At 30.0% G+C, this 19735-nt stretch overlaps 21 non-coding genes across 21 annotated transcripts; all 21 read right to left on the bottom strand.

The window, feature by feature from the left end:
- Positions 1-676: 676 nt before the first annotated feature.
- TRNAT-AGU (transfer RNA threonine (anticodon AGU)) lies at positions 677-750 on the bottom strand. The gene has a single exon. It is a non-coding gene; the product is annotated as a tRNA-Thr (tRNA).
- Positions 751-1579: 829 nt separating this feature from the next.
- TRNAT-AGU (transfer RNA threonine (anticodon AGU)) lies at positions 1580-1653 on the bottom strand. The gene has a single exon. It is a non-coding gene; the product is annotated as a tRNA-Thr (tRNA).
- Positions 1654-2495: 842 nt separating this feature from the next.
- On the bottom strand, positions 2496-2569 carry TRNAT-AGU (transfer RNA threonine (anticodon AGU)). The gene has a single exon. It is a non-coding gene; the product is annotated as a tRNA-Thr (tRNA).
- An 830-nt stretch (positions 2570-3399) lies between these two features.
- TRNAT-AGU (transfer RNA threonine (anticodon AGU)) lies at positions 3400-3473 on the bottom strand. The gene has a single exon. It is a non-coding gene; the product is annotated as a tRNA-Thr (tRNA).
- Positions 3474-4309: 836 nt separating this feature from the next.
- TRNAT-AGU (transfer RNA threonine (anticodon AGU)) lies at positions 4310-4383 on the bottom strand. Its single transcript has one exon. It is a non-coding gene; the product is annotated as a tRNA-Thr (tRNA).
- An 829-nt stretch (positions 4384-5212) lies between these two features.
- TRNAT-AGU (transfer RNA threonine (anticodon AGU)) lies at positions 5213-5286 on the bottom strand. Its single transcript has one exon. It is a non-coding gene; the product is annotated as a tRNA-Thr (tRNA).
- An 842-nt stretch (positions 5287-6128) lies between these two features.
- On the bottom strand, positions 6129-6202 carry TRNAT-AGU (transfer RNA threonine (anticodon AGU)). Its single transcript has one exon. It is a non-coding gene; the product is annotated as a tRNA-Thr (tRNA).
- An 829-nt stretch (positions 6203-7031) lies between these two features.
- TRNAT-AGU (transfer RNA threonine (anticodon AGU)) lies at positions 7032-7105 on the bottom strand. The gene has a single exon. It is a non-coding gene; the product is annotated as a tRNA-Thr (tRNA).
- Positions 7106-7947: 842 nt separating this feature from the next.
- TRNAT-AGU (transfer RNA threonine (anticodon AGU)) lies at positions 7948-8021 on the bottom strand. The gene has a single exon. It is a non-coding gene; the product is annotated as a tRNA-Thr (tRNA).
- An 829-nt stretch (positions 8022-8850) lies between these two features.
- On the bottom strand, positions 8851-8924 carry TRNAT-AGU (transfer RNA threonine (anticodon AGU)). The gene has a single exon. It is a non-coding gene; the product is annotated as a tRNA-Thr (tRNA).
- Positions 8925-9766: 842 nt separating this feature from the next.
- On the bottom strand, positions 9767-9840 carry TRNAT-AGU (transfer RNA threonine (anticodon AGU)). Its single transcript has one exon. It is a non-coding gene; the product is annotated as a tRNA-Thr (tRNA).
- Positions 9841-10669: 829 nt separating this feature from the next.
- Positions 10670-10743, bottom strand: TRNAT-AGU (transfer RNA threonine (anticodon AGU)). Its single transcript has one exon. It is a non-coding gene; the product is annotated as a tRNA-Thr (tRNA).
- An 842-nt stretch (positions 10744-11585) lies between these two features.
- Positions 11586-11659, bottom strand: TRNAT-AGU (transfer RNA threonine (anticodon AGU)). Its single transcript has one exon. It is a non-coding gene; the product is annotated as a tRNA-Thr (tRNA).
- Positions 11660-12488: 829 nt separating this feature from the next.
- Positions 12489-12562, bottom strand: TRNAT-AGU (transfer RNA threonine (anticodon AGU)). Its single transcript has one exon. It is a non-coding gene; the product is annotated as a tRNA-Thr (tRNA).
- Positions 12563-13404: 842 nt separating this feature from the next.
- Positions 13405-13478, bottom strand: TRNAT-AGU (transfer RNA threonine (anticodon AGU)). The gene has a single exon. It is a non-coding gene; the product is annotated as a tRNA-Thr (tRNA).
- An 830-nt stretch (positions 13479-14308) lies between these two features.
- On the bottom strand, positions 14309-14382 carry TRNAT-AGU (transfer RNA threonine (anticodon AGU)). Its single transcript has one exon. It is a non-coding gene; the product is annotated as a tRNA-Thr (tRNA).
- Positions 14383-15219: 837 nt separating this feature from the next.
- On the bottom strand, positions 15220-15293 carry TRNAT-AGU (transfer RNA threonine (anticodon AGU)). Its single transcript has one exon. It is a non-coding gene; the product is annotated as a tRNA-Thr (tRNA).
- An 828-nt stretch (positions 15294-16121) lies between these two features.
- TRNAT-AGU (transfer RNA threonine (anticodon AGU)) lies at positions 16122-16195 on the bottom strand. The gene has a single exon. It is a non-coding gene; the product is annotated as a tRNA-Thr (tRNA).
- Positions 16196-17036: 841 nt separating this feature from the next.
- Positions 17037-17110, bottom strand: TRNAT-AGU (transfer RNA threonine (anticodon AGU)). The gene has a single exon. It is a non-coding gene; the product is annotated as a tRNA-Thr (tRNA).
- Positions 17111-17939: 829 nt separating this feature from the next.
- On the bottom strand, positions 17940-18013 carry TRNAT-AGU (transfer RNA threonine (anticodon AGU)). The gene has a single exon. It is a non-coding gene; the product is annotated as a tRNA-Thr (tRNA).
- Positions 18014-18850: 837 nt separating this feature from the next.
- On the bottom strand, positions 18851-18924 carry TRNAT-AGU (transfer RNA threonine (anticodon AGU)). The gene has a single exon. It is a non-coding gene; the product is annotated as a tRNA-Thr (tRNA).
- Between the last annotated feature and the right edge of the window lie 811 nt (positions 18925-19735).

The raw sequence follows: 19735 nt of genomic DNA, 5'->3' as shown, positions 1-19735 counted from the left end.
TACAGCACCTTCATTCTTAAAATATCTTGTCAAAGTAATTTTCTAATTTTTTTTTAGCACTTTTATTGATTTCTCTGTAAGTAATGCTACATGGGAATAAATGTCAATTAATTTTTGATATTCAGAAAACAAAAACATGTAGTAAAATTAAGAACTCTGTTTTAAAAAGTCAGAATTATGGTTAGCATTCTTTATTGATGCTTTTTCAAGAGAAGTTTAGCTTTTCATGAAGTATTTTCCCAACACAATTTTAAGGATGTTATGGAAATAAATATGGGTTAAATGTCAATGATTCTCTAGCTATGATGACTAAACTGATTCTCAAATTACTGTACCTTGGGAAACTTATTTTTTTACAGACATTTTAACACTTTCTGTGTTATTCTCTTTTTAATGTACTCTAAATTAATTTTGCAGTTTACCCAATATGATGAAGGCTATTTTGTAAAAATTCATCTATTTACCTTAACATAGGCATATTTCTACAAATTAACTTATGTTGAAATAGGGTGAAGTTTTGTTGTTTGTCGTCTTCTGACATGGATGGCATCTTTAAACTTTTTTACATTGGTGACCAAATGTGCCAAAGTGAAAGCAGATGAAGGTTTTACACATCTTATTTTGTTATCCATCAACAAAAAACTACATACTGGTGTGATAAAAAGGTATCAAGCAAAGGTACTGCTGAGATATGAACTCAGGATCTCCTGTTTACTAGACAGGCACTTTAACCAACTAAGCCACAGCACCACTTGCACTGCATTACATATAATGACAAATTATATGTCTAAAGTATAATATTTTTTATTATTTTTATATATTTTTTTGAAACTAGTATTTTATTAACTCTTTAAACAGTTGGAAACTTACAGTAAGTTAGATAATGCTTTTTTCTCCTTTATTTTGTATATACAGGCCCTACATTCTTACAATGTTTGTTCACGTCACTTGTTAATATGCTTTATTGTAATAGATATTATGGTGTTCTTATTAATGTAGTCATCCCTGGGAAATTAAAGTCAGTCTATTGTTGGTACTCATACAGTTAAAAAGTAATCGTGAAATGAAAACATGAGATCTCAATGATAGAATTATTGTTAACATTTTATCTGGAAGCTTGCTCAATAAATGGAAAGATTTATTTCTGGAATTGCTTTCCTAACACAATATTGTTTATGTTAAGTAACAAATAATCCATTATTTTCTATTGCTCCCCAAACTCTGATGACTAAATTGTCTATCAATTTATCTTGAGAAACTCACATTGTTACTGACTTTTGTTTAAACATTTCCTCTGACTGGACACCACTATTGTTCCTGGAGATTGCTCAGACATGATGATTGGCAATTTCTGGAATTCTTTTCTAGTTACCTTGGCATCAATTTACTTCTACAAAATAACTGATATTAAAAAAGGGGAATATTGCATTTTTTTGTGTTTTCTGATTTGGACTGTATCTAGAAATGTGGTACATATTACTGAACATGTGAGAAAGGGTAAAGGCTGCTGAAGCATTCACATGTCTTTTTGTGATGAATTATCAACAAACTATGTTCTGAGTTGATGAAAATAAATGAAAGGCGCTGCTGAGATTTGAACTCAGGATCTCCTGTTTACTAGACAGGCGCTTTAACCAACTAAGCCACAGCACCACATGATTCCCTAGAGCTTCACAAAGAAAAATAATATATCTAAGATATGCTATTTGGTAACAATTTTTGATATTCTTATAACTATTGCTTCATCAATTTTTCAAACCAGTGGAAATTTAGAGTATAAATAGAAAGTTGTGTTCTCTCTTTTCATTCATGATTTACTGGACCTTCATTCTTAAAATATCTTGTCAAAGTAATTTTCTAATATTTTTTTAAGCACTTTTATTGATTTCTCTGTAAGTAATGCTACATGGGAATAAATGTCAATTAATTTTTGATATTCAGAAAACAAAAACATGTAGTAAAATTAAGAACTCTGTTTTAAAAAGTCAGAATTATGGTTAGCATTCTTTATTGATGCTTTTTCAAGAGAAGTTTAGCTTTTCATCAAGAAGTATTTTCCTAACACAATTTTAAGGATGTTATGGAAATAAATATGGGTTAAATGTCAATGATTCTCTAGGTATGATGACTAAACTGACTCTCAAATTACTGTACCTTGGGAAACTTACTTTTTTACAGACATTTTAACACTTTCTGTGTTATTCTCTTTTAAATGTACTCTAAATTAATTTTGCAGTTTACCCAATATGATGAAGGCTATTTTGTAAAAATTCATCTATTTACCTTAACATAGGCATATTTCTACAAATTAACTTATGTTGAAATAGGATGAAGTTTTGTTGTTTGTCGTCTTCTGACATGGATGGCATCTTTAAACTTTTTTACATTGGTGACCAAATGTGCCAAAGTGAAAGCAGATAAAGGTTTTACACATCTTATTTTGTTATGCATCAACAAAAAACTACATACTGGTGTGATAAAAAGGTATCAAGCAAAGGTACTGCTGAGATATGAACTCAGGATCTCCTGTTTACTAGACAGGCACTTTAACCAACTAAGCCACAGCACCACTTGCACTGCCTTACATATAATGACAAATTATATGTCTAAAGTATAATATTTTTTATTATTTTTATATATTTTTTTGAAACTAGTATTTTATTAATTCTTTAAACAGTTGGAAACTTACAGTAAGTTATATAATGCTTTTTTCTCCTTTATTTTGTATATACAGGCCCTACATTCTTACAATATCTTGTTCAAGTCACTTGTTAATATGCTTTATTGTAATAGATATTATGGTGTTCTTATTAATGTAGTCATCCCTGGGAAATTAAAGTCAGTCTATTGTTGGTACTCATACAGTTAAAAAGTAATCGTGAAATGAAAACATGAGATCTCAATGATAGAATTATTGTTAACATTTTATCTGGAAGCTTGCTCAATAAATGGAAAGATTTATTTCTGCAATTGATTTCCTAACACAATATTGTTTATGTTAAGTAACAAATAATCCATTATTTTCTATTGCTCCCCAAACTCTGATGACTAAATTGTCTATCAATTTATCTTGAGAAACTCACATTGTTACTGACTTTTGTTTAAACATTTCCTCTGACTGGACACCATATTGTTCCTGGAGATTGCTCAGACATGATAATTGGCAATTTCTGGAATTCTTTTCTAGTTACCTTGGCATCAATTTACTTCTACAAAATAACTGATATTAAAAAAGGGGAATATTGCATTTTTTTTGTGTTTTCTGATTTGGACTGTATCTAGAAATGTGGTACATATTACTGAACATGTGAGAAAGGGTAAAGGCTGCTGAAGCATTCACATGTCTTTTTGTGATGAATTATCAACAAACTATGTTCTGAGTTGATGAATATAAATAAAAGGCGCTGCTGAGATTTGAACTCAGGATCTCCTGTTTACTAGACAGGCGCTTTAACCAACTAAGCCACAGCACCACATGATGCCCTAGAGCTTCACAAAGAAAAATGATATATCTAGGATATGCTATTTGGTAACAATTTTTGATATTCTTATAACTATTGCTTCATCAATTTTTCAAACCAGTGGAAATTTAGAGTATAAATAGAAAGTTGTGTTCTCTCTTTTCATTCATGATTTACAGCACCTTCATTCTTAAAATATCTTGTCAAAGTAATTTTCTAATTTTTTTTAGCACTTTTATTGATTTCTCTGTAAGTAATGCTACATGGGAATAAATGTCAATTAATTTTTGATATTCAGAAAACAAAAACATGTAGTAAAATTAAGAACTCTGTTTTAAAAAGTCAGAATTATGGTTAGCATTCTTTATTGATGCTTTTTCAAGAGAAGTTTAGCTTTTCATGAAGTATTTTCCCAACACAATTTTAAGGATGTTATGGAAATAAATATGGGTTAAATGTCAATGATTCTCTAGCTATGATGACTAAACTGATTCTCAAATTACTGTACCTTGGGAAACTTATTTTTTACAGACATTTTAACACTTTCTGTGTTATTCTCTTTTTAATGTACTCTAAATTAATTTTGCAGTTTACCCAATATGATGAAGGCTATTTTGTAAAAATTCATCTATTTACCTTAACATAGGCATATTTCTACAAATTAACTTATGTTGAAATAGGGTGAAGTTTTGTTGTTTGTCGTCTTCTGACATGGATGGCATCTTTAAACTTTTTTACATTGGTGACCAAATGTGCCAAAGTGAAAGCAGATGAAGGTTTTACACATCTTATTTTGTTATCCATCAACAAAAAACTACATACTGGTGTGATAAAAAGGTATCAAGCAAAGGTACTGCTGAGATATGAACTCAGGATCTCCTGTTTACTAGACAGGCACTTTAACCAACTAAGCCACAGCACCACTTGCACTGCATTACATATAATGACAAATTATATGTCTAAAGTATAATATTTTTTATTATTTTTATATATTTTTTTGAAACTAGTATTTTATTAACTCTTTAAACAGTTGGAAACTTACAGTAAGTTAGATAATGCTTTTTTCTCCTTTATTTTGTATATACAGGCCCTACATTCTTACAATGTTTGTTCACGTCACTTGTTAATATGCTTTATTGTAATAGATATTATGGTGTTCTTATTAATGTAGTCATCCCTGGGAAATTAAAGTCAGTCTATTGTTGGTACTCATACAGTTAAAAAGTAATCGTGAAATGAAAACATGAGATCTCAATGATAGAATTATTGTTAACATTTTATCTGGAAGCTTGCTCAATAAATGGAAAGATTTATTTCTGGAATTGCTTTCCTAACACAATATTGTTTATGTTAAGTAACAAATAATCCATTATTTTCTATTGCTCCCCAAACTCTGATGACTAAATTGTCTATCAATTTATCTTGAGAAACTCACATTGTTACTGACTTTTGTTTAAACATTTCCTCTGACTGGACACCACTATTGTTCCTGGAGATTGCTCAGACATGATGATTGGCAATTTCTGGAATTCTTTTCTAGTTACCTTGGCATCAATTTACTTCTACAAAATAACTGATATTAAAAAAGGGGAATATTGCATTTTTTTGTGTTTTCTGATTTGGACTGTATCTAGAAATGTGGTACATATTACTGAACATGTGAGAAAGGGTAAAGGCTGCTGAAGCATTCACATGTCTTTTTGTGATGAATTATCAACAAACTATGTTCTGAGTTGATGAAAATAAATGAAAGGCGCTGCTGAGATTTGAACTCAGGATCTCCTGTTTACTAGACAGGCGCTTTAACCAACTAAGCCACAGCACCACATGATTCCCTAGAGCTTCACAAAGAAAAATAATATATCTAAGATATGCTATTTGGTAACAATTTTTGATATTCTTATAACTATTGCTTCATCAATTTTTCAAACCAGTGGAAATTTAGAGTATAAATAGAAAGTTGTGTTCTCTCTTTTCATTCATGATTTACTGGACCTTCATTCTTAAAATATCTTGTCAAAGTAATTTTCTAATATTTTTTTAAGCACTTTTATTGATTTCTCTGTAAGTAATGCTACATGGGAATAAATGTCAATTAATTTTTGATATTCAGAAAACAAAAACATGTAGTAAAATTAAGAACTCTGTTTTAAAAAGTCAGAATTATGGTTAGCATTCTTTATTGATGCTTTTTCAAGAGAAGTTTAGCTTTTCATCAAGAAGTATTTTCCTAACACAATTTTAAGGATGTTATGGAAATAAATATGGGTTAAATGTCAATGATTCTCTAGGTATGATGACTAAACTGACTCTCAAATTACTGTACCTTGGGAAACTTACTTTTTTACAGACATTTTAACACTTTCTGTGTTATTCTCTTTTAAATGTACTCTAAATTAATTTTGCAGTTTACCCAATATGATGAAGGCTATTTTGTAAAAATTCATCTATTTACCTTAACATAGGCATATTTCTACAAATTAACTTATGTTGAAATAGGATGAAGTTTTGTTGTTTGTCGTCTTCTGACATGGATGGCATCTTTAAACTTTTTTACATTGGTGACCAAATGTGCCAAAGTGAAAGCAGATAAAGGTTTTACACATCTTATTTTGTTATGCATCAACAAAAAACTACATACTGGTGTGATAAAAAGGTATCAAGCAAAGGTACTGCTGAGATATGAACTCAGGATCTCCTGTTTACTAGACAGGCACTTTAACCAACTAAGCCACAGCACCACTTGCACTGCCTTACATATAATGACAAATTATATGTCTAAAGTATAATATTTTTTATTATTTTTATATATTTTTTTGAAACTAGTATTTTATTAACTCTTTAAACAGTTGGAAACTTACAGTAAGTTAGATAATGCTTTTTTCTCCTTTATTTTGTATATACAGGCCCTACATTCTTACAATGTTTGTTCACGTCACTTGTTAATATGCTTTATTGTAATAGATATTATGGTGTTCTTATTAATGTAGTCATCCCTGGGAAATTAAAGTCAGTCTATTGTTGGTACTCATACAGTTAAAAAGTAATCGTGAAATGAAAACATGAGATCTCAATGATAGAATTATTGTTAACATTTTATCTGGAAGCTTGCTCAATAAATGGAAAGATTTATTTCTGGAATTGCTTTCCTAACACAATATTGTTTATGTTAAGTAACAAATAATCCATTATTTTCTATTGCTCCCCAAACTCTGATGACTAAATTGTCTATCAATTTATCTTGAGAAACTCACATTGTTACTGACTTTTGTTTAAACATTTCCTCTGACTGGACACCACTATTGTTCCTGGAGATTGCTCAGACATGATGATTGGCAATTTCTGGAATTCTTTTCTAGTTACCTTGGCATCAATTTACTTCTACAAAATAACTGATATTAAAAAAGGGGAATATTGCATTTTTTTGTGTTTTCTGATTTGGACTGTATCTAGAAATGTGGTACATATTACTGAACATGTGAGAAAGGGTAAAGGCTGCTGAAGCATTCACATGTCTTTTTGTGATGAATTATCAACAAACTATGTTCTGAGTTGATGAAAATAAATGAAAGGCGCTGCTGAGATTTGAACTCAGGATCTCCTGTTTACTAGACAGGCGCTTTAACCAACTAAGCCACAGCACCACATGATTCCCTAGAGCTTCACAAAGAAAAATAATATATCTAAGATATGCTATTTGGTAACAATTTTTGATATTCTTATAACTATTGCTTCATCAATTTTTCAAACCAGTGGAAATTTAGAGTATAAATAGAAAGTTGTGTTCTCTCTTTTCATTCATGATTTACTGGACCTTCATTCTTAAAATATCTTGTCAAAGTAATTTTCTAATATTTTTTTAAGCACTTTTATTGATTTCTCTGTAAGTAATGCTACATGGGAATAAATGTCAATTAATTTTTGATATTCAGAAAACAAAAACATGTAGTAAAATTAAGAACTCTGTTTTAAAAAGTCAGAATTATGGTTAGCATTCTTTATTGATGCTTTTTCAAGAGAAGTTTAGCTTTTCATCAAGAAGTATTTTCCTAACACAATTTTAAGGATGTTATGGAAATAAATATGGGTTAAATGTCAATGATTCTCTAGGTATGATGACTAAACTGACTCTCAAATTACTGTACCTTGGGAAACTTACTTTTTTACAGACATTTTAACACTTTCTGTGTTATTCTCTTTTAAATGTACTCTAAATTAATTTTGCAGTTTACCCAATATGATGAAGGCTATTTTGTAAAAATTCATCTATTTACCTTAACATAGGCATATTTCTACAAATTAACTTATGTTGAAATAGGATGAAGTTTTGTTGTTTGTCGTCTTCTGACATGGATGGCATCTTTAAACTTTTTTACATTGGTGACCAAATGTGCCAAAGTGAAAGCAGATAAAGGTTTTACACATCTTATTTTGTTATGCATCAACAAAAAACTACATACTGGTGTGATAAAAAGGTATCAAGCAAAGGTACTGCTGAGATATGAACTCAGGATCTCCTGTTTACTAGACAGGCACTTTAACCAACTAAGCCACAGCACCACTTGCACTGCCTTACATATAATGACAAATTATATGTCTAAAGTATAATATTTTTTATTATTTTTATATATTTTTTTGAAACTAGTATTTTATTAACTCTTTAAACAGTTGGAAACTTACAGTAAGTTAGATAATGCTTTTTTCTCCTTTATTTTGTATATACAGGCCCTACATTCTTACAATGTTTGTTCACGTCACTTGTTAATATGCTTTATTGTAATAGATATTATGGTGTTCTTATTAATGTAGTCATCCCTGGGAAATTAAAGTCAGTCTATTGTTGGTACTCATACAGTTAAAAAGTAATCGTGAAATGAAAACATGAGATCTCAATGATAGAATTATTGTTAACATTTTATCTGGAAGCTTGCTCAATAAATGGAAAGATTTATTTCTGGAATTGCTTTCCTAACACAATATTGTTTATGTTAAGTAACAAATAATCCATTATTTTCTATTGCTCCCCAAACTCTGATGACTAAATTGTCTATCAATTTATCTTGAGAAACTCACATTGTTACTGACTTTTGTTTAAACATTTCCTCTGACTGGACACCACTATTGTTCCTGGAGATTGCTCAGACATGATGATTGGCAATTTCTGGAATTCTTTTCTAGTTACCTTGGCATCAATTTACTTCTACAAAATAACTGATATTAAAAAAGGGGAATATTGCATTTTTTTGTGTTTTCTGATTTGGACTGTATCTAGAAATGTGGTACATATTACTGAACATGTGAGAAAGGGTAAAGGCTGCTGAAGCATTCACATGTCTTTTTGTGATGAATTATCAACAAACTATGTTCTGAGTTGATGAAAATAAATGAAAGGCGCTGCTGAGATTTGAACTCAGGATCTCCTGTTTACTAGACAGGCGCTTTAACCAACTAAGCCACAGCACCACATGATTCCCTAGAGCTTCACAAAGAAAAATAATATATCTAAGATATGCTATTTGGTAACAATTTTTGATATTCTTATAACTATTGCTTCATCAATTTTTCAAACCAGTGGAAATTTAGAGTATAAATAGAAAGTTGTGTTCTCTCTTTTCATTCATGATTTACTGGACCTTCATTCTTAAAATATCTTGTCAAAGTAATTTTCTAATATTTTTTTAAGCACTTTTATTGATTTCTCTGTAAGTAATGCTACATGGGAATAAATGTCAATTAATTTTTGATATTCAGAAAACAAAAACATGTAGTAAAATTAAGAACTCTGTTTTAAAAAGTCAGAATTATGGTTAGCATTCTTTATTGATGCTTTTTCAAGAGAAGTTTAGCTTTTCATCAAGAAGTATTTTCCTAACACAATTTTAAGGATGTTATGGAAATAAATATGGGTTAAATGTCAATGATTCTCTAGGTATGATGACTAAACTGACTCTCAAATTACTGTACCTTGGGAAACTTACTTTTTTACAGACATTTTAACACTTTCTGTGTTATTCTCTTTTAAATGTACTCTAAATTAATTTTGCAGTTTACCCAATATGATGAAGGCTATTTTGTAAAAATTCATCTATTTACCTTAACATAGGCATATTTCTACAAATTAACTTATGTTGAAATAGGATGAAGTTTTGTTGTTTGTCGTCTTCTGACATGGATGGCATCTTTAAACTTTTTTACATTGGTGACCAAATGTGCCAAAGTGAAAGCAGATAAAGGTTTTACACATCTTATTTTGTTATGCATCAACAAAAAACTACATACTGGTGTGATAAAAAGGTATCAAGCAAAGGTACTGCTGAGATATGAACTCAGGATCTCCTGTTTACTAGACAGGCACTTTAACCAACTAAGCCACAGCACCACTTGCACTGCCTTACATATAATGACAAATTATATGTCTAAAGTATAATATTTTTTATTATTTTTATATATTTTTTTGAAACTAGTATTTTATTAACTCTTTAAACAGTTGGAAACTTACAGTAAGTTAGATAATGCTTTTTTCTCCTTTATTTTGTATATACAGGCCCTACATTCTTACAATGTTTGTTCACGTCACTTGTTAATATGCTTTATTGTAATAGATATTATGGTGTTCTTATTAATGTAGTCATCCCTGGGAAATTAAAGTCAGTCTATTGTTGGTACTCATACAGTTAAAAAGTAATCGTGAAATGAAAACATGAGATCTCAATGATAGAATTATTGTTAACATTTTATCTGGAAGCTTGCTCAATAAATGGAAAGATTTATTTCTGGAATTGCTTTCCTAACACAATATTGTTTATGTTAAGTAACAAATAATCCATTATTTTCTATTGCTCCCCAAACTCTGATGACTAAATTGTCTATCAATTTATCTTGAGAAACTCACATTGTTACTGACTTTTGTTTAAACATTTCCTCTGACTGGACACCACTATTGTTCCTGGAGATTGCTCAGACATGATGATTGGCAATTTCTGGAATTCTTTTCTAGTTACCTTGGCATCAATTTACTTCTACAAAATAACTGATATTAAAAAAGGGGAATATTGCATTTTTTTGTGTTTTCTGATTTGGACTGTATCTAGAAATGTGGTACATATTACTGAACATGTGAGAAAGGGTAAAGGCTGCTGAAGCATTCACATGTCTTTTTGTGATGAATTATCAACAAACTATGTTCTGAGTTGATGAAAATAAATGAAAGGCGCTGCTGAGATTTGAACTCAGGATCTCCTGTTTACTAGACAGGCGCTTTAACCAACTAAGCCACAGCACCACATGATTCCCTAGAGCTTCACAAAGAAAAATAATATATCTAAGATATGCTATTTGGTAACAATTTTTGATATTCTTATAACTATTGCTTCATCAATTTTTCAAACCAGTGGAAATTTAGAGTATAAATAGAAAGTTGTGTTCTCTCTTTTCATTCATGATTTACTGGACCTTCATTCTTAAAATATCTTGTCAAAGTAATTTTCTAATATTTTTTTAAGCACTTTTATTGATTTCTCTGTAAGTAATGCTACATGGGAATAAATGTCAATTAATTTTTGATATTCAGAAAACAAAAACATGTAGTAAAATTAAGAACTCTGTTTTAAAAAGTCAGAATTATGGTTAGCATTCTTTATTGATGCTTTTTCAAGAGAAGTTTAGCTTTTCATCAAGAAGTATTTTCCTAACACAATTTTAAGGATGTTATGGAAATAAATATGGGTTAAATGTCAATGATTCTCTAGGTATGATGACTAAACTGACTCTCAAATTACTGTACCTTGGGAAACTTACTTTTTTACAGACATTTTAACACTTTCTGTGTTATTCTCTTTTAAATGTACTCTAAATTAATTTTGCAGTTTACCCAATATGATGAAGGCTATTTTGTAAAAATTCATCTATTTACCTTAACATAGGCATATTTCTACAAATTAACTTATGTTGAAATAGGATGAAGTTTTGTTGTTTGTCGTCTTCTGACATGGATGGCATCTTTAAACTTTTTTACATTGGTGACCAAATGTGCCAAAGTGAAAGCAGATAAAGGTTTTACACATCTTATTTTGTTATGCATCAACAAAAAACTACATACTGGTGTGATAAAAAGGTATCAAGCAAAGGTACTGCTGAGATATGAACTCAGGATCTCCTGTTTACTAGACAGGCACTTTAACCAACTAAGCCACAGCACCACTTGCACTGCCTTACATATAATGACAAATTATATGTCTAAAGTATAATATTTTTTATTATTTTTATATATTTTTTTGAAACTAGTATTTTATTAACTCTTTAAACAGTTGGAAACTTACAGTAAGTTAGATAATGCTTTTTTCTCCTTTATTTTGTATATACAGGCCCTACATTCTTACAATGTTTGTTCACGTCACTTGTTAATATGCTTTATTGTAATAGATATTATGGTGTTCTTATTAATGTAGTCATCCCTGGGAAATTAAAGTCAGTCTATTGTTGGTACTCATACAGTTAAAAAGTAATCGTGAAATGAAAACATGAGATCTCAATGATAGAATTATTGTTAACATTTTATCTGGAAGCTTGCTCAATAAATGGAAAGATTTATTTCTGGAATTGCTTTCCTAACACAATATTGTTTATGTTAAGTAACAAATAATCCATTATTTTCTATTGCTCCCCAAACTCTGATGACTAAATTGTCTATCAATTTATCTTGAGAAACTCACATTGTTACTGACTTTTGTTTAAACATTTCCTCTGACTGGACACCACTATTGTTCCTGGAGATTGCTCAGACATGATGATTGGCAATTTCTGGAATTCTTTTCTAGTTACCTTGGCATCAATTTACTTCTACAAAATAACTGATATTAAAAAAGGGGAATATTGCATTTTTTTGTGTTTTCTGATTTGGACTGTATCTAGAAATGTGGTACATATTACTGAACATGTGAGAAAGGGTAAAGGCTGCTGAAGCATTCACATGTCTTTTTGTGATGAATTATCAACAAACTATGTTCTGAGTTGATGAAAATAAATGAAAGGCGCTGCTGAGATTTGAACTCAGGATCTCCTGTTTACTAGACAGGCGCTTTAACCAACTAAGCCACAGCACCACATGATTCCCTAGAGCTTCACAAAGAAAAATAATATATCTAAGATATGCTATTTGGTAACAATTTTTGATATTCTTATAACTATTGCTTCATCAATTTTTCAAACCAGTGGAAATTTAGAGTATAAATAGAAAGTTGTGTTCTCTCTTTTCATTCATGATTTACTGGACCTTCATTCTTAAAATATCTTGTCAAAGTAATTTTCTAATATTTTTTTAAGCACTTTTATTGATTTCTCTGTAAGTAATGCTACATGGGAATAAATGTCAATTAATTTTTGATATTCAGAAAACAAAAACATGTAGTAAAATTAAGAACTCTGTTTTTAAAAGTCAGAATTATGGTTAGCATTCTTTATTGATGCTTTTTCAAGAGAAGTTTAGCTTTTCATCAAGAAGTATTTTCCTAACACAATTTTAAGGATGTTATGGAAATAAATATGGGTTAAATGTCAATGATTCTCTAGGTATGATGACTAAACTGACTCTCAAATTACTGTACCTTGGGAAACTTACTTTTTTACAGACATTTTAACACTTTCTGTGTTATTCTCTTTTAAATGTACTCTAAATTAATTTTGCAGTTTACCCAATATGATGAAGGCTATTTTGTAAAAATTCATCTATTTACCTTAACATAGGCATATTTCTACAAATTAACTTATGTTGAAATAGGATGAAGTTTTGTTGTTTGTCGTCTTCTGACATGGATGGCATCTTTAAACTTTTTTACATTGGTGACCAAATGTGCCAAAGTGAAAGCAGATAAAGGTTTTACACATCTTATTTTGTTATGCATCAACAAAAAACTACATACTGGTGTGATAAAAAGGTATCAAGCAAAGGTACTGCTGAGATATGAACTCAGGATCTCCTGTTTACTAGACAGGCACTTTAACCAACTAAGCCACAGCACCACTTGCACTGCCTTACATATAATGACAAATTATATGTCTAAAGTATAATATTTTTTATTATTTTTATATATTTTTTTGAAACTAGTATTTTATTAATTCTTTAAACAGTTGGAAACTTACAGTAAGTTATATAATGCTTTTTTCTCCTTTATTTTGTATATACAGGCCCTACATTCTTACAATATCTTGTTCAAGTCACTTGTTAATATGCTTTATTGTAATAGATATTATGGTGTTCTTATTAATGTAGTCATCCCTGGGAAATTAAAGTCAGTCTATTGTTGGTACTCATACAGTTAAAAAGTAATCGTGAAATGAAAACATGAGATCTCAATGATAGAATTATTGTTAACATTTTATCTGGAAGCTTGCTCAATAAATGGAAAGATTTATTTCTGCAATTGATTTCCTAACACAATATTGTTTATGTTAAGTAACAAATAATCCATTATTTTCTATTGCTCCCCAAACTCTGATGACTAAATTGTCTATCAATTTATCTTGAGAAACTCACATTGTTACTGACTTTTGTTTAAACATTTCCTCTGACTGGACACCATATTGTTCCTGGAGATTGCTCAGACATGATAATTGGCAATTTCTGGAATTCTTTTCTAGTTACCTTGGCATCAATTTACTTCTACAAAATAACTGATATTAAAAAAGGGGAATATTGCATTTTTTTTGTGTTTTCTGATTTGGACTGTATCTAGAAATGTGGTACATATTACTGAACATGTGAGAAAGGGTAAAGGCTGCTGAAGCATTCACATGTCTTTTTGTGATGAATTATCAACAAACTATGTTCTGAGTTGATGAATATAAATAAAAGGCGCTGCTGAGATTTGAACTCAGGATCTCCTGTTTACTAGACAGGCGCTTTAACCAACTAAGCCACAGCACCACATGATGCCCTAGAGCTTCACAAAGAAAAATGATATATCTAGGATATGCTATTTGGTAACAATTTTTGATATTCTTATAACTATTGCTTCATCAATTTTTCAAACCAGTGGAAATTTAGAGTATAAATAGAAAGTTGTGTTCTCTCTTTTCATTCATGATTTACAGCACCTTCATTCTTAAAATATCTTGTCAAAGTAATTTTCTAATTTTTTTTAGCACTTTTATTGATTTCTCTGTAAGTAATGCTACATGGGAATAAATGTCAATTAATTTTTGATATTCAGAAAACAAAAACATGTAGTAAAATTAAGAACTCTGTTTTAAAAAGTCAGAATTATGGTTAGCATTCTTTATTGATGCTTTTTCAAGAGAAGTTTAGCTTTTCATGAAGTATTTTCCCAACACAATTTTAAGGATGTTATGGAAATAAATATGGGTTAAATGTCAATGATTCTCTAGCTATGATGACTAAACTGATTCTCAAATTACTGTACCTTGGGAAACTTACTTTTTTACAGACATTTTAACACTTTCTGTGTTATTCTCTTTTTAATGTACTCTAAATTAATTTTGCAGTTTACCCAATATGATGAAGGCTATTTTGTAAAAATTAATCTATTTACCTTAACATAGGCATATTTCTACAAATTAACTTATGTTGAAATAGGGTGACGTTTTGTTGTTTGTCGTCTTCTGACATGGATGGCATCTTTAAACTTTTTTACATTGGTGACCAAATGTGCCAAAGTGAAAGCAGATAAAGGTTTTACACATCTTATTTTGTTATCCATCAACAAAAAACTACATACTGGTGTGATAAAAAGGTATCAAGCAAAGGTACTGCTGAGATATGAACTCAGGATCTCCTGTTTACTAGACAGGCACTTTAACCAACTAAGCCACAGCACCACTTGCACTGCATTACATATAATGACAAATTATATGTCTAAAGTATAATATTTTTTATTATCTTTATATATTTTTTTGAAACTAGTATTTTATTAACTATTTAAACAGTTGGAAACTTACAGTAAGTCATATAATGCTTTTTTCTCCTTTATTTTGTATATACAGGCCCTACATTCTTACAATGTTTGTTCACGTCACTTGTTAATATGCTTTATTGTAATAGATATTATGGTGTTCTTATTAATGTAGTCATCCCTGGGAAATTAAAGTCAGTCTATTGTTGGTACTCATACAGTTAAAAAGTAATCGTGAAATGAAAACATGAGATCTCAATGATAGAATTATTGTTAACATTTTATCTGGAAGCTTGCTCAATAAATGGAAAGATTTATTTCTGGAATTGCTTTCCTAACACAATATTGTTTATGTTAAGTAACAAATAATCCATTATTTTCTATTGCTCCCCAAACTCTGATGACTAAATTGTCTATCAATTTATCTTGAGAAACTCACATTGTTACTGACTTTTGTTTAAACATTTCCTCTGACTGGACACCATATTGTTCCTGGAGATTGCTCAGACATGATGATTGGCAATTTCTGGAATTCTTTTCTAGTTACCTTGGCATCAATTTACTTCTACAAAATAACTGATATTAAAAAAGGGGAATATTGCATTTTTTTGTGTTTTCTGATTTGGACTGTATCTAGAAATGTGGTACATATTACTGAACATGTGAGAAAGGGTAAAGGCTGCTGAAGCATTCACATGTCTTTTTGTGATGAATTATCAACAAACTATGTTCTGAGTTGATGAAAATAAATGAAAGGCGCTGCTGAGATTTGAACTCAGGATCTCCTGTTTACTAGACAGGCGCTTTAACCAACTAAGCCACAGCACCACATGATGCCCTAGAGTTTCACAAAGAAAAATGATATATCTAAGATATGCTATTTGGTAACAATTTTTGATATTCTTATAACTATTGCTTCATCAATTTTTCAAACCAGTGGAAATTTAGAGTATAAATAGAAAGTTGTGTTCTCTCTTTTCATTCATGATTTACAGGACCTTCATTCTTAAAATATCTTGTCAAAGTAATTTTCTAATATTTTTTAAGCACTTTTATTGATTTCTCTGTAAGTAATGCTACATGGGAATAAATGTTAATTAATTTTTGATATTCAGAAAACAAAAACATGTAGTAAAATTAAGAACTCTGTTTTAAAAAGTCAGAATTATGGTTAGCATTCTTTATTGATGCTTTTTCAAGAGAAGTTTAGCTTTTCATCAAGAAGTATTTTCCTAACACAATTTTAAGGATGTTATGGAAATAAATATGGGTTAAATGTCAATGATTCTCTAGCTATGATGACTAAACTGACTCTCAAATTACTGTACCTTGGGAAACTTACTTTTTTACAGACATTTTAACACTTTCTGTGTTATTCTCTTTTAAATGTACTCTAAATTAATTTTGCAGTTTACCCAATATGATGAAGGCTATTTTGTAAAAATTCATCTATTTACCTTAACATAGGCATATTTCTACAAATTAACTTATGTTGAAATAGGATGAAGTTTTGTTGTTTGTCGTCTTCTGACATGGATGGCATCTTTAAACTTTTTTACATTGGTGACCAAATGTGCCAAAGTGAAAGCAGATAAAGGTTTTACACATCTTATTTTGTTATGCATCAACAAAAAACTACATACTGGTGTGATAAAAAGGTATCAAGCAAAGGTACTGCTGAGATATGAACTCAGGATCTCCTGTTTACTAGACAGGCACTTTAACCAACTAAGCCACAGCACCACTTGCACTGCCTTACATATAATGACAAATTATATGTCTAAAGTATAATATTTTTTATTATTTTTATATATTTTTTTGAAACTAGTATTTTATTAATTCTTTAAACAGTTGGAAACTTACAGTAAGTTATATAATGCTTTTTTCTCCTTTATTTTGTATATACAGGCCCTACATTCTTACAATATCTTGTTCAAGTCACTTGTTAATATGCTTTATTGTAATAGATATTATGGTGTTCTTATTAATGTAGTCATCACTGGGAAATTAAAGTCAGTCTATTGTTGGTACTCATACAGTTAAAAAGTAATCGTGAAATGAAAACATGAGATCTCAATGATAGAATTATTGTTAACATTTTATCTGGAAGCTTGCTCAATAAATGGAAAGATTTATTTCTGCAATTGATTTCCTAACACAATATTGTTTATGTTAAGTAACAAATAATCCATTATTTTCTATTGCTCCCCAAACTCTGATGACTAAATTGTCTATCAATTTATCTTGAGAAACTCACATTGTTACTGACTTTTGTTTAAACATTTCCTCTGACTGGACACCATATTGTTCCTGGAGATTGCTCAGACATGATGATTGGCAATTTCTGGAATTCTTTTCTAGTTACCTTGGCATCAATTTACTTCTACAAAATAACTGATATTAAAAAGGGGAATATTGCATTTTTTTTGTGTTTTCTGATTTGGACTGTATCTAGAAATGTGGTACATATTACTGAACATGTGAGAAAGGGTAAAGGCTGCTGAAGCATTCACATGTCTTTTTGTAATGAATTATCAACAAACTATGTTCTGAGTTGATGAAAATAAATAAAAGGCGCTGCTGAGATTTGAACTCAGGATCTCCTGTTTACTAGACAGGCGCTTTAACCAACTAAGCCACAGCACCACATGATGCCCTAGAGCTTCACAAAGAAAAATGATATATCTAAGATATGCTATTTGGTAACAATTTTTGATATTCTTATAACTATTGCTTCATCAATTTTTCAAACCAGTGGAAATTTAGAGTATAAATAGAAAGTTGTGTTCTCTCTTTTCATTCATGATTTACAGCACCTTCATTCTTAAAATATCTTGTCAAAGTAATTTTCTAATTTTTTTTAGCACTTTTATTGATTTCTCTGTAAGTAATGCTACATGGGAATAAATGTCAATTAATTTTTGATATTCAGAAAACAAAAACATGTAGTAAAATTAAGAACTCTGTTTTAAAAAGTCAGAATTATGGTTAGCATTCTTTATTGATGCTTTTTCAAGAGAAGTTTAGCTTTTCATGAAGTATTTTCCCAACACAATTTTAAGGATGTTATGGAAATAAATATGGGTTAAATGTCAATGATTCTCTAGCTATGATGACTAAACTGATTCTCAAATTACTGTACCTTGGGAAACTTACTTTTTTACAGACATTTTAACACTTTCTGTGTTATTCTCTTTTTAATGTACTCTAAATTAATTTTGCAGTTTACCCAATATGATGAAGGCTATTTTGTAAAAATTCATCTATTTACCTTAACATAGGCATATTTCTACAAATTAACTTATGTTGAAATAGGGTGAAGTTTTGTTGTTTGTCGTCTTCTGACATGGATGGCATCTTTAAACTTTTTTACATTGGTGACCAAATGTGCCAAAGTGAAAGCAGATGAAGGTTTTACACATCTTATTTTGTTATCCATCAACAAAAAACTACATACTGGTGTGATAAAAAGGTATGAAGCAAAGGTACTGCTGAGATATGAACTCAGGATCTCCTGTTTACTAGACAGGCACTTTAACCAACTAAGCCACAGCACCACTTGCACTGCATTACATATAATGACAAATTATATGTCTAAAGTATAATATTTTTTATTATTTTTCTATATTTTTTTGAAACTAGTATTTTATTAACTCTTTAAACAGTTGGAAACTTACAGTAAGTTAGATAATGCTTTTTTCTCCTTTATTTTGTATATACAGGCCCTACATTCTTACAATGTTTGTTCACGTCACTTGTTAATATGCTTTATTGTAATAGATATTATGGTGTTCTTATTAATGTAGTCATCCCTGGGAAATTAAAGTCAGTCTATTGTTGGTACTCATACAGTTAAAAAGTAATCGTGAAATGAAAACATGAGATCTCAATGATAGAATTATTGTTAACATTTTATCTGGAAGCTTGCTCAATAAATGGAAAGATTTATTTCTGGAATTGCTTTCCTAACACAATATTGTTTATGTTAAGTAACAAATAATCCATTATTTTCTATTGCTCCCCAAACTCTGATGACTAAATTGTCTATCAATTTATCTTGAGAAACTCACATTGTTACTGACTTTTGTTTAAACATTTCCTCTGACTGGACACCACTATTGTTCCTGGAGATTGCTCAGACATGATGATTGGCAATTTCTGGAATTCTTTTCTAGTTACCTTGGCATCAATTTACTTCTACAAAATAACTGATATTAAAAAAGGGGAATATTGAATTTTTTTGTGTTTTCTGATTTGGACTGTATCTAGAAATGTGGTACATATTACTGAACATGTGAGAAAGGGTAAAGGCTGCTGAAGCATTCACATGTCTTTTTGTGATGAATTATCAACAAACTATGTTCTGAG

Source organism: Pseudophryne corroboree, chromosome 11 (genome assembly GCF_028390025.1).
Source record: "Pseudophryne corroboree isolate aPseCor3 chromosome 11, aPseCor3.hap2, whole genome shotgun sequence".
Classification (NCBI taxonomy): Eukaryota; Metazoa; Chordata; class Amphibia; order Anura; family Myobatrachidae; genus Pseudophryne; species Pseudophryne corroboree.
Note: the sequence above shows the minus strand (reverse complement) of the source record. Positions and strands in the feature narration are given on the sequence as shown.